Below are 13,861 nucleotides of genomic sequence, written 5' to 3' on the forward strand. Positions count from 1 at the left end.
AGGCCCCTTAGTGCCAATTGGGCATCGTTTAAATGCCACAGCCTACCTGAGCATTGTTTCTGACCATGTCCGTCCCTTTATGACCACCATGTACCCATCCTCTGATGGCTACTTCCAGCAGGATAATGCACCATGTCACAAAGCTCGAATCATTTCAAATTGGTTTCTTGAACATGACAATGAGTTCACTGCTCTGAAATGGCCCCCACAGTCACTGGATCTCAACCCAATAGAGCATCTTTGGGATGTGGTGGAACGGGAGCTTCGTGCCCTGGATGTGCATCCCACAAATCTCCATCAACTGCAAGATGCTATCATATCAAAATGGGCCAACATTTCTAAAGAATGATTTCAGCACCTTGCTGAATCAATGCCACATAGAATTAAGGCAGTTCTGAAGGTGAAAGGGGGTCAAACACAGTAGTAGTATGGTGTTTCTAAGAATCCTTTAGGTGAGTGTATTACAATATTTGGCATTTGCTTCCCAAGAAAGCAGCATGTCTGCCAAGTCACGTGGGCATTCCACTCGAATGTTACATTTAATGTAAACAATTCCACATGGGGACAAAATCACAGGGCCCATGGGCCCCCTGAGATAAGAAAAGAGATAAAAAACGAAAATAAGCTCTATCCAACAACCTCTGACAACAAAAAGGTCTTAATTGATGTTTTCTTGTATTTTGTTATATGTCTACATTTTGTACAGCACTTTGGCCAACAGCTGTTGTTTTTAAATGTGCTTTATAAATAAATATGACTGACTGACTGACTGACTGACTGAGATAATCAAAAGGTAATACTTTTGGAAGTTGTCAAAACATCCTCATCTTGGCATAAATGTAAACATATTATGGGCCTATCTCGTTGGTTTATCAGCCAGTTCTGCAGTCCTTGAAAAAGGTGTAACTGCTTTTTAATCTTGGCTTGCATTACTTGCTACAAAACCTTGACACATCCTTTCCAATAAAAGTGCCTACAAAAACCCTTCAATATCAACCATTGAAGTCTTCTGGAGGTTGTGCAAGGTCACTTACTAAAGAAATAATGTGAAAATATTACACAAAAAGTGAATTCTGAGAGTACCGAACTTAATCAACAGCTAAATCATTTCTTTTCACTCAAAAACTAACAAATGAAATGCTCCTTTCTTATGAAAGTCCATGATGACCACAATCTAAAAACACTGGTGCTAAATAGCACTAAAAGCTTGTAATCATAGGGGAACCATTTTTAGTGCTACTGTATATATAAAGCACCTATGAAGAACCATACGGTGGTGATATAGCACCACATATGGTTCTACATAGCACAATATGGTTCTACACAGGTGCACTATAGGTGCCATATGGCACTTAAAATATGATTACGAGCCAATGAACCCCTTTCAGTGCTATTTAGCACCGTTAGTTTTTAGAGTTTGCTGGTGGAAGATTGCTAGAGTTTACATATGAATACTGGGAATCATGGTCTGTAAGGGCTTCAAAGTGTAGTGTACCCATGGAGAACTGTACACCTGAAGACAACTGCAAACACTCAACCACTCTGCTCGCTGGACCTAATAAACAATGAAAAAACTGTGTTTCAGCTTTTAATGAATTGACACATTGCAACTTTATTTGTATTTTCCAAGAGAATGTTTGCCCATTTTACCTTCATAGAGAACTGCCCGATTGAAATGACTTTTACTTTGAGTGAAACAAAGCCAAACTACAAAATGGGCAGTGGAAATTCTTACAGCATGTGGTGCATCTGCTCACTACCTGCAAGGATCTGCCTTTTTTAATTGTCTTAAAAAAGAGAAAGCCCAATTGGTCAAAAAATGTTTTAGGCCATTAACAGAAATAAATGGACATAAATGAGGTCTAAGCCTATATATTTCATATCCAATATTTATTTTATTTTCTGTTCTGCATTAAGCTTATTCAGTTTCAATTAAATAACTTCATATGCTTCGCAGTACATGACAGAATCTAACACTATATCTGGTGTAAAGTAGAAGATTATCCCTACATAAACGACTAGAAAAATGTCAAATGTCTTGTTCAACCTAATAGGTATCACTTGTTGTGTTTAATGTATCGCTTTTTTAAGATTACCTGATTAAATAGCCAAATGTATTAAAATAGTAAAACAATGAGTATTAAACAAACAAGTACCAAAAGCACTAGTAAAAAAGGAGACATGGAATAAATAAAACTAAAATTATTCATGCTTCATACTCATTTCCTGCTTCTGTTACAGTTTTTTACAATCACTTTGCTACTATTTTCAGAACATTGATGTCATTTTTCACAACTCTAGACACAAAACTCACAACCAAAGATCAAAATGCACATTTTTCAAAACTCTTAACTCTTTTCTCAATTGCTTGGATACAATACACATAAAACTTGGATCATTTGTTCATTCAACCAAAATCACATGTTCAATATGACACAACTTAACATCAAAGTACTACTGTTTCAAAAGGCTATTCACACATCACATTTCAAATAAGTGTCTATTCATTTTCTTACAATAATTTAACTATCAATCAATACAACTGCCCAAAATGATAAGTAACTGTTGCATTATTCGTAATAGTTGTATGGAAACAGTTTACTGAAAATCATGAAAGTTTCAAGATAATGAGGTTCATTGTAACCAATAAGCATGGAGCATGAACCAATTATCACTGTACTGTATAGATGCAGGCCCTTGTAATTGCTTGTCCAATTCTGCCAACTTGTTACTGATGATTGAGTGCAGATTGTGAAATGATGTGACCTATGTTGTGATTGTACTGTAGTGTTTTCATCAATACATTACAAACTTTCTTCAATGATTCCAATGTGTCTGTCGTATTCTCTCTACTACTGCAGAACTTTTACAGATATGTATTTGCTCTACATGTACCATAATGAAATCTGTATCACCAATTTTGTTCTACAATACTTAATGATTGTACAAACAATGACTTAGTGAAACTATCAGTTGCTTGTGTGTGGGTTATCTATAGTTATGTTTCCATGGTATTTCACAGTAAATTTGTGTTTTGAAACAATGATTGTGCAAGTGCAAGATGTCTTTAAAGATGTGAATGCACAATGCAATGTTTTGAACACTAGACAGCCTGTGTTACAAGTGATTACCGTTTTGAGTTTTGTATCTAGAGTTGTGAAAAATGACATCAAGGTTCTGAAAATAGTAGCAAAGTGATTGTAAAAAACTGTAATACAAAATATTCTGTACTGCTGCCGTTTGGCTGCTTTGTATTGTTTCTTTATCTGTTGTTTTTTTTTAGGCTATGTCCACACGAAGCCGGTGCATTCCCTATCCGATCATTTTTTTTCCTTGCTCTAAAAAAATAATCCGTAAACACGAAACCACTGAAACCGACTGAAAGCGGTGTAGTATATATGCCGGACCAGTATGGGGCGCTGTACTTCTGCCACAGATATACACTATACACGGAGAAGAAGACTTTGAGCATGCGCATAACCAACGTATGGTGTTGTCCATTATCGCTTGTTGGTCACCACAATTGCATAGAAGCAATAGATTTTACTGTAATAAAGCTAGTAGGCTTTAGTAGCTTCTGTAGCACGAACACAATCACGTAGTCCGCCGTTATTGTTGTTGCTGTTACGTGTGATGCTTCCGACACGTGATGTGATGACGTTTTCGCTTCACAAAATATACGGATTTGCTGTACAGACGAAACCGCAAGGGTGTCGGTTTCAGATTTTTCCACTTTAGGACCTGGTTTAAAAAAATAGCGGATTCAGTCTCCCAAAACACCGGATCCGTGTGGATGAAACGCCAATACGATAACAAATTTATACGTATGCAGTGATACGCGTCTCCGTGTGGACAGCCCCTTAATTTCATTTTATTAGACTTTTCCTTTTTTATTTGTCTTGGCCTCACATTGCTTGGTGTAACGCTGATGCCCCGCTTATTTGTGTTGCTCTTTTGCTGCGTGAATGGTTTAATGTTATGTTGCTTTTCAGTCCCCTGATCATAATATAATTGGAGTTTTGTCCCCCATATTATTGTGGGTGTGAATTGACTAGGTACTGTAGAAGAAATTTGTTAACTCCCTTAAAGGCGGAGTGCATGATTTTTGAAAAACACTTTGGAAAAGAAAGTCGGGTCGAGTACCAAAACACACTTGTAGCCAATCAGCAGTAAGGGGCGTGTCTACTAACCATCATCATTGCCGGGGTTGCGTATGTGTGGGGCGGGTCTATCAAAAGAAGGTCCAGATTATCAGAGGTGGGTAGTAACGAATTACATTTACTTCGTTACATGTACTTGAGTAAATTTTTTGGGTAACTATTACTTTTAGAGTAAATTTAAGGATGGTTATTTTTAATCTCTTACTCAAGCACATTTCTAGTGAAAAAACTGTACTTTTACTTCGCTACATTCGGCGGCGTTACTGCGCTACTGTTAAATGGTAATAATTAATGAATACATATATTTAAAAAAGTTTATAGGGCGTGTTCGAAAGTTTCGGGAGACAGGCTGCGTCACCCTTTACCGCGCGCGACCGCGTGTAGATGATAAGCAGATGAGGGCGCGTGTGCGTTGTGCGAGATATCGGAGGCAGATCATGCGTGGCTTCAAGTTCGGTCTATGTTTTCACTCCAAGAGGTCAAACAGAATAGTTTCATAATGCGATGCATGATTTGTTGAATAAACGAGCTGACATCTCAGCGTACAGGAATTCAAAATCCAACCTGAAGTGGTAAGTCACAGTAATGTCTATTTGAACACTATTAATGGTCATTTCACACACTGTCCGAGTTTTTTTTTTTGCCATATGCACTCTTGCGCAAGCGATGACCAAACCTAGTGTAAGTTAAACCATACAAACAGCACGTTCACATCTGCACATTTCCATATCATTTCCCCACAACTAAACAAACTGAACAGCATAATGTAATGACGTCTTGCATGTATACACAAATCCGGACACCTCACTAATGTGTAGAAAATACATTAAAATAAAAACGGGATTGTATTTTATTTAAATCCTTCCTAAAGAACAAATGAATAAAAATAAAAGAATAAAGTTTGATTTTAAAGAAACATGTATTATATATTATAATAAATGTAGAGTTGATTTGCACAAACAGATAAGTTCCATATGAAATTCTAAAATCATCATTTTTATTAAGCTTCTGTTTATGATCAGTAATTGCACTTTAATGGCAATGAAAATAACCTATTCATATAAAAACATGATAACAAACACACACGTTCTTTTTTGTTTACTGTTTGCATGTTTAAAAGCAGATGCTGACAAGTTTGTGTTGTAAACATGAAAATAAATACAGAGTTAACCGTCAGAAAACATCTGTGTGTGTGTTTGAGATTTTTTCTCAAATGACACGTTATGTGATGTTTATGTACCCATTGCAGGACTGAGATAGGCTGCTTTACTAGTATATAAGCAGAACATTGAGACTTTTAAGGAGAGGTTTGTGACAACCTTTGTGAAATGCCCTTAAAGTAGGGCCCTATAAAATCCGTTTTATTTTTTCCCAAATTCCGTTTTATTTTTTCCCAAATTCCGTTTTCTCCATTTTAATTTTTGCAAATTCCGTTTTATCCGTTTTAATTTTTGGCAATTATATTTTTTTACCCTTTACTTTTATTTTAGTCATAAAAAGAGTGTGCCTTTTAATGTTAATGATTAAAATGTAAATGATTTGGGGCAAAAACTGGATAACAGGATTACTTTTAATGACTATAAAAGATGCATTTACACACGCACATACACACGCGCGCGCACGCGCACACACAACTCCATTCAATGCATTGTTTTTTTTAGTGTTGTTGCAGGAGGAGGCTACAACAAGGTGTCAACGCAGTGGTGCCTTCAGAAGTGCCTTAAACACATCAATCCAGCGGAACGCGATCCATATTTTATACACAATCGCTTGAAATGCATATAACTTTACAAACATACAAAGTATAGTGATCTGACTTAGGACAGCATGAGCACGCAGCTCTTTACACGTGCGAGCGAAAGAGAGACAGAGAGCGGCGCCATGATGCAGATGATTATATTTTAAATGCGAGGGATAGTTAGTTTGCCTCAGCTCGCTTGAAATGCATAAAACTGAACAAACATACACAGGATAGTGATCTGACTTAGGACAGCATGAGCACGCAGCTCTTTACACGTGCGAGCGAAAGAGAGACAGAGAGCGGCGCCATGATGTAGATATATTTAAATGCGAGGGATAGTTAGTTTGCCTCAGCTCGCTTGAAATGCATAAAACTGAACAAATACATGAGGATTTGTGTTCGCACTTCGGACAGATGCGTGAGCGCGTGCACATGAGAGAGGTACAGTGAGACAGACATGGATGAGAGAGTGCATGTATCTTTGCGCTCACCGTGAACAGAGTGTTGACTAAACTTCCAAACTAACAGTTCTCCGGTCACATAAAAGTCATGTGAGACCTGCTCGGAAGTGCTTAGCGTCAAATTTCTTAATTTTTTCGCTGACGAAAGCAGAGTGGTGGAGAGCCGCTTCGCCATGGTTTCAATGTTTTGGAGGAGGTCTGAAATGACGGGAGGGGGCGTGTCGCCCAGATTTACTTCCCCCGGTCTGCATTTCCCACAGACATACGTTCGTCTCCCACACAAAAACATAATTTTATTCAAAATATGTCAAATTCCGCGAAATTCCGCGTTTATACTAGATTCCGTGTTAATTAGCCAATTCCGCGATTCCGTCCGCGATTCCGTGATCGCGGAAATTATAGGGCCCTATTAAAGTTTTTTACACCAGCCAGTCAAACATATTACTGCAATTTTGGCACACACATTTCTCTGAAATGAGACAAAATTGAACCAGGAGACTTTGTCACAAGACACAACAGATCTCACAAAGCCAATTTCAACCCTTAACTCAATTTTGACCAAACGCGTTGTTACTGTGCTTTGGCAGTATAGTCAAACCATGTTTGATTTTCATAAAAAAATACTTGTGACAATAAAAAAGTTAAATTTTGAATATAAGATCAAAATTAATTAAGTCTTGTGATCATTGTATTAAACATTTCATTTATATTTAAAACCCTTAAGCTTTTGTTTTTATTGCTGATTTAATTGTATGTACAAAACAAATATAGTTGCCAGCAGTTTTTAAATGAAATGTAAATAAAGATCCCAGGCATTTGGCATTTGATGCTTTTTTCTTTTGTACCCGTACCGAACCATGACAACTGAACATAATGCAGCTCTGCATGACACATTTCTGATTTCTACTGCAGTAAAAGCAGAGACTAAGCATAATGCAGCCCTGACACCATTGACAGGCAACCTCATGATCAGGGCTGAATGCTTTTTAAAACCACAAAATTATCTGGATAAAAACATTTGGGATAATGTAAGTAAACACGTGAACAAAGAATATGAACATCTTTAGATATTACTGTAATACAAAAATCTTACATGTCATACCTTTAAATTCTACATAATGTCATATGTGACTCAGCATCCCTGCTGAAAAAAAACAGCATCTAAGCAGCATGGGAATTATGCTGGTCTATGCTGGTTTGATGCTGGTTTAGCTGGTGGTCACCAGCATCAAAACACAACATATGCTGGTCTTGCTGGTATGACCAGTATGGGATGCTGGTGCTAATGCTGGTTTGGTGCTGGTTTAGCTGGTGCTAATGCTGGTTTGGTGCTGGTTTAACTGGTGCTAATGCTGGTGCTGGTTAAGCTGGTGTTCACTAGCAAACCAGCACCAAAACACAACATATGCTGGTCTTGCTGGTATGCTGTTTTTTTTCAGCAGGGATGAAATCAGAATTTCATTGTCAATGTCTGTGTTGTTACCTGGAGTGCAAATTAACCCTACATTACCTTCAGTAGATTGTCCTAGGTTTGGGTGAATTAACTAAGAGATCAGGGTTTTGCTGATGGTAAATTAATCATCTTCTCTGGGTTCCTGTTATCTTTTACTTCTATTGATTGCCATTAGTCAGAAAAACACATGACCCCACCCCACTATGCCATTTTTAGACTAGACTTTTATGAAATATAATATCTGACCTTGAACCCGGAGATGCCCTGCCCTGTTAGTCATGCTGCCAGTGGAAAAATATGGTACACACACATATCTGATAAAACAAAACTTCCTGTCAGATGAACATCTGTCAGTACTTTGCACCTTAAAACCACAATTTTATTACCGTCAGTCGAGATTGTGAGACTATACCCCAATAACTGTTTTGAATCTTAAACAGATCTCAGTTCAGAGAAATGACCGGTCCTGTAACATACGCCGTTCTGCTGTGCACGTGCGCATGCTCTGATTTCACATGTAAAGAACAGCTCGCGTGGTGTCTCCTGCATCTGACATGCTATCTTTTAACTGGCTGTAGCTACACCGTAAAAAGTAAAACATTGCTGTTTTTCGTTTGATATAATTTTTTTTCATTCCAATAGCCTAAAATTATTAGATTGTTAAGAAAAATTACATTTTGCAATTTGTTTGTGTCTTTCAATATATTTTCTTAGATTGATACAATATAAAATTATAACATAATTATATATATTCACATTTTAATACTGCTACAGTATTGTTCAAAATAATAGCAGTACAATGTGACTAACCAGAATAATCAAGGTTTTTAGTATATTTTTTATTGCTACATGGCAAACAAGTTACCAGTAGGTTCAGTAGATTCTCAGAAAACAAATGAGACCCAGCATTCATGATATGCACGCTCTTAAAGAGTAACTAAACCCTTAACCAACTTTTTTTAGTTAATGATCTGTAAGAATGATGCTTTATTAGTGCTGTGGATTGATTTTAGCCAGTTTTTTGACATTTGGATATTAAGTGTTTCAATACTACAATATATGGTGTAAACGTCTGAGTGCTGCCCTCTTCAGGTTGAACGGTGGCTACTGCAGTTGAATTTTCCTATTGGATGTTGGGTCCAAAAAGTAACTCTTGACGTAAGCAGGTTCAAGCTCCCCACGCCCTTGTTACGATCTTACCACATGCTTGGTACGAGCTTAGTTCGTCCCCTCTATCTCCGCTGGAATCTGCCCACTTTTCTTGCATTTTTCAAATATTGCCAGTGGGTGGAGTCAGGCTCTGACCAGGGGTTTAGTTACGCTTTAAGGCTGTGCAATTGTGCAATTAGTTGAATTAGTTGAAAGGGGTGTGTTAAAAAAATAGCAGTGTGGCATTCAATCACTGAGGTCATCAATTTTGTGAAGAAACAGGTGTGAATCAGGTGGCCCCTATTTAAGGATGAAGCCAACACTTGTTGAACATGCATTTGAAAGCTGAGGAAAATGGGTCGTTCAAGACATTGTTCAGAAGAACAGCGTACTTTAATTAAAAAGTTGATTGGAGAGGGGAAAACCTATAAAGAGGTGCAAAAAATGATAGGCTGTTCAGCTAAAATGATCTCCAATGCCTTAAAATGGAGAGCAAAACCAGAGAGACGTGGAAGAAAACGGAAGACAACCATCAAAATGGATAGAAGAATAACCAGAATGGCAAAGGCTCAGCCAATGATCACCTCCAGGATGATCAAAGACAGTCTGGAGTTACCTGTAAGTACTGTGACAGTTAGAAGACGTCTGTGTGAAGCTAATCTATTTTCAAGAATCCCCCGCAAAGTCCCTCTGTTAAAAAAAGGCATGTGCAGAAGAGGTTACAATTTGCCAAAGAACACATCAACTGGCCTAAAGCGAAATGGGGGAACATTTTGTGGACTGATGAGAGTAAAATTGTTCTTTTTGGGTCCAAGGGTCACAGGCAGTTTGTGAGACGACCCCCAAACTCTGAATTCAAGCCACAGTACACAGTGAAGACAGTGAAGCATGGAGGTGCAAGCATCATGATATGGGCATGTTTCTCCTACTATGGTGTTGGGCCTATTTATCGCATACCAGGGATCATGGATCAGTTTGCATATGTTAAAATACTTGAAGAGGTCATGTTGCCCTATGCTGAAGAGGACATGCCCTTGAAATGGTTGTTTCAACAAGACAATGACCCAAAACACACTAGTAAACAAAATTAATGTTATGGAGTGGCCAGCCCAATCTCCAGACCTTAATCCAATTGAGAACTTGTGGGGTGATATCAAAAATGCTGTTTCTGAAGCAAAACCAAGAAATGTGAATGAATTGTGGAATGTTGTTAAAGAATCATGGAGTGGAATAACAGCTGAGAGGTGCCACAAGTTGGGTGACTCCATGCCACACAGATGTCAAGCAGTTTTAAAAAAACTGTGGTCATACAACTAAATATTAGTTTAGTGATTCACAGGATTGCTAAATCCCAGAAAAAAATGTTTGTACAAAATAGTTTTGAGTTTGTACAGTCAAAGGTAGACACTGCTATTTTTTTGAACACACCCCTTTCAACTAATTGCCCAATTGCACAGCCTTAAGAGCGTGCATATCATGAATGCTGGGTCTTGTTTGTTTTCTGAGAATCTACTGAACCTACTGGTAACTTGTTTGCCACGTAGCAATAAAAAATATACTAAAAACCTTGATTATTCTGGTTAGTCACATTGTACTGCTATTATTTTGAACAATACTGTACATATGAAATTCAACTTGAAATTAACTGATTACTTGAACAAGTCTCAGAATTTTTTATTTGTAAAACAATGTTTGTTTTGCCAAAAGCTAAACCCCCCCTAAAAATTGTCTAACAACACCCCTGGTTTGCTCCCTAAATAGTTAATGTATGTAACATAGTTCTCGTCTGAGAGAACTTGATGCTGCGTCATGTTTGTTGACATTATTTGATATTATCTGGAACTCGATAACCACTATACCACTAGTTGTGTACTAGTTTCAAGGACATGATGCAGACATGAGCAGAACATTAATCCAGGAGGAACTGTGCACCTGGGGTTCAGTCCATATACAAACTGTAAAACCTAATGAGCGTGTGCAGTAGGTACCCTGCCGCAAAACAAACATCATTCAAAGATGCGCCCTTGACAGTGCCTTAAATGATGCATTCCTAATGGAGTTGGCCCTGACCTTAGAGGTTTGGTTTTTGGTTTCTCTCTGCATTGCTGTAAGTGTTTGTACTCTGTTTAGACTTGCTTTTAACTTTGTTTTATTACTCTTCACTGTTTACATTGCTTGTATCAAACTGGTTAGTGTCATGCTAGTCGTTTAGCCTATCCTCTGTGTACACTGTCTCTTTCTCTCCTGCACTTCAAACAATTTGAGTTCATTAAAATGTGGTAAGTCAAACTAATTCTGCTAAGATGGTAAGTCTTGGCCTCTTCTCCTGTTAAAGCAAACCTAAGAAACTTCCTGTGTTTTTGCAGAATGTTGATGTGAAACAAGATCTGTCATTACAAACCAGTCTTCGTATGTTTGAGTAAACTTGTACAACCTCAGAATTTGGTCCAAGCGACTCAGATCTAAAATCGGATGCAGCCCACTGTCTTTTTTGGGGAACAAAACGGTAACGGCTGTAAAAAGCTGGATCTCTCTGGGAAGAGGTTACACGCTCTATTTCTCCTTTTGTCCAAGAGGGAATGAAGCTCTTGGCCCAACACCTGCTGCTGCTCCCCCAGTACCACCTTATTCAGTTCACCATGACGGCAGTAAAACTGAATTTGGTAACCTCTCTTTACAATCCTTAAAAACCAATGACATGTTGCTGTGTACACAGTCCCCCCTAGGCTGTCTAGCCCTCGGATTGTGCCTGATTTTCTGAAGCTTTAAAAAGCATATCCATCCCAGAAGAAACTCCAGTGGGTTAATAAATGTCTTTAAAAACTTTGTAAGAACGATACACTTGTCTGAGGGCAAACAATATTTTGAGCTAATATAGCGATTGGTATGATCCGTATTCAGTGTACAGTAAACAGACATACAATCAGCCTGAAGGGTAAATTCAAATGTGACGGCACAACCATAAAGATTCTCATTTAGAGCCGGAAACACTGCAAACTCGAGAGACCTGCTGATCCGCGCGAGGCGCAAACTGACATGAGATTCTCACTCAGAGCCGGAAACATTGCGGACTCGAGAGACATGCGAATCTGCAATGTTTCCGGCTCTGACTCGAGAATCTCTCAACTCGTAACTGGCTGATTCACGCGAACTGTCTCTCGAGTCAGAGCCGGAAACACTGCAGATTCCCAGATCTGCCGGAAACATTGCAGACTCAAGACTGCAATGTTTCCATCTCTGAGTGAGAATCTCGAGTCAGTTCGCGCGAATCAGCTGGTTAGTGGATCTGTAGAGCGAGTGAAGTCTCATGAGTCCCATGGTCTGCGAGTCTGCAATGTTTCCGGTTCTGACAATCTCGAGTCGCGCGGATCAGCCAGTTACAAGGTGGGTCTGTATTGAGTTTTCTTGGTGATTTAGCAATACTGACTCAAGTGACTCACACAACCCGGATCACTTTAGTGATTGACTCACAAAAACCCGGATCCTTAAAAGGAATCGAGTTTGCCAGGCCTAGTGGCAAGAATAATATATATATATTTGAATCGGAACCAGGAATCAATAAGAACAAGTTCGATAAGCGGAATTGGTATCGGTATCAAACTAAAATTAAAACGATACCCAAATTGGTGAGCGCCATCCCAAGCCAAGCCATGTTTATGTTCTTGTTTTACTGTTTGTTATGTTAAATAAAACTGCACTTGGATTCAGTACACTTGCCTTTAGTTGGACATTTATGACACAAACGTATAGTATTTAATATAAATTTGATTGTGTTCAGCTAAGGTCACATACACCTAGGGTGGTACAAATTCTGTAAATTATGGGAAAATTTTCATTGGTGACCTATTACTTTAATTCAGATTACTGTCTTTGCCAACTACACTTTCATGCTCGGCATAAATAAAGCAGCTTTCAGAAGACAAAGAAGAGAAGTGCATTTTACGGTCTCTACATCTCACAACCTTAGCATTGCATATAAATAGTCATGTTTTCACACATGCTCAGACCCCATGCACAAACATAAGGCAGTCCCCTTTGTTCCAACAATCATGACGCAGTGCTGTGCTCCCTTGCAACTGATTTGATTTGTACCTACAAGCGCTACTAAAGGGAAAACATCTAAAATGGTGTTTAGAACATAAACCGTAGTTGAAGCTCTGTGGTTTTACAGAGTCAATGCATTTTACTACATTTAACAGGTTTGTAGCTTGTAATTTATTTGTTTTTGTATTTCCATTATTTGATTGATTTAAAATTCTGTTATTATGAGCACAGACTGGGATTCGATGTAGTATATCTCCCCATATATGTCCCAACTTTTAAGCACATCCATTCTAGAAACAACATTTCAACAAACGTTTTTACTTACCTGAGTTGAGACTGCAGTAGTTTCCTGATTGAGATGTAGGCAGAGTGTGAAGAAAATTGCTTCAACACAAGTGCAGAATTGTGGTCTGAGAGCAACTCACAGAATACGTTCCTTCTTATCTTGTTTTGACATCATAGGGGGAGTGAGATGTCAGATAATTCTAAGGAATCCCAAAAGGCCCACACTTACCGCAATTTGTTTGTTTGTTTGTTTATATAGTTGTACAATCCAAACATTTTATGTGATATTATGTCTTATGAGGTTTGCATGCATGGCTGCTTGTAAAATAAATAAACTGATTTTAAATATAGATTGACCTATGACGGACCATCTTATCTGTTTAAAGGGGCTCTTGCTCCCACATGAATCATCCAGTACATTTTTTGATTTGTCCTCATGAGGCCGCTTAACTACATACAGCTGTCCTCCTATAAACCAGCAAAATCATAATGAATAAATAGCTTGACCAACTGATTACAATCTATAAAAGCTAGGTTGTATTGTTGGGTCAAATATGGACAACCCGAC

General features: G+C 38.3%; 1 protein-coding gene across 1 annotated transcript in view; it reads right to left on the reverse strand.

Annotated features, from left to right (window-relative positions):
• The window catches only part of LOC129416563 (hydroxycarboxylic acid receptor 2), a 31,084-nt gene extending 17,314 nt beyond the window's left edge, over positions 1 to 13,770 (reverse strand). Inside the window, exon 1 of the mRNA XM_055170890.2 lies at positions 13,334 to 13,770. The gene's annotated coding sequence lies outside the window, so the exon portion shown is untranslated. The remainder of the gene's footprint in view (positions 1 to 13,333) is intronic.
• Positions 13,771 to 13,861: the final 91 nt, after the last annotated feature.

Source organism: Misgurnus anguillicaudatus, chromosome 11 (assembly GCF_027580225.2).
Source record: "Misgurnus anguillicaudatus chromosome 11, ASM2758022v2, whole genome shotgun sequence".
Taxonomy (NCBI): Eukaryota; Metazoa; Chordata; class Actinopteri; order Cypriniformes; family Cobitidae; genus Misgurnus; species Misgurnus anguillicaudatus.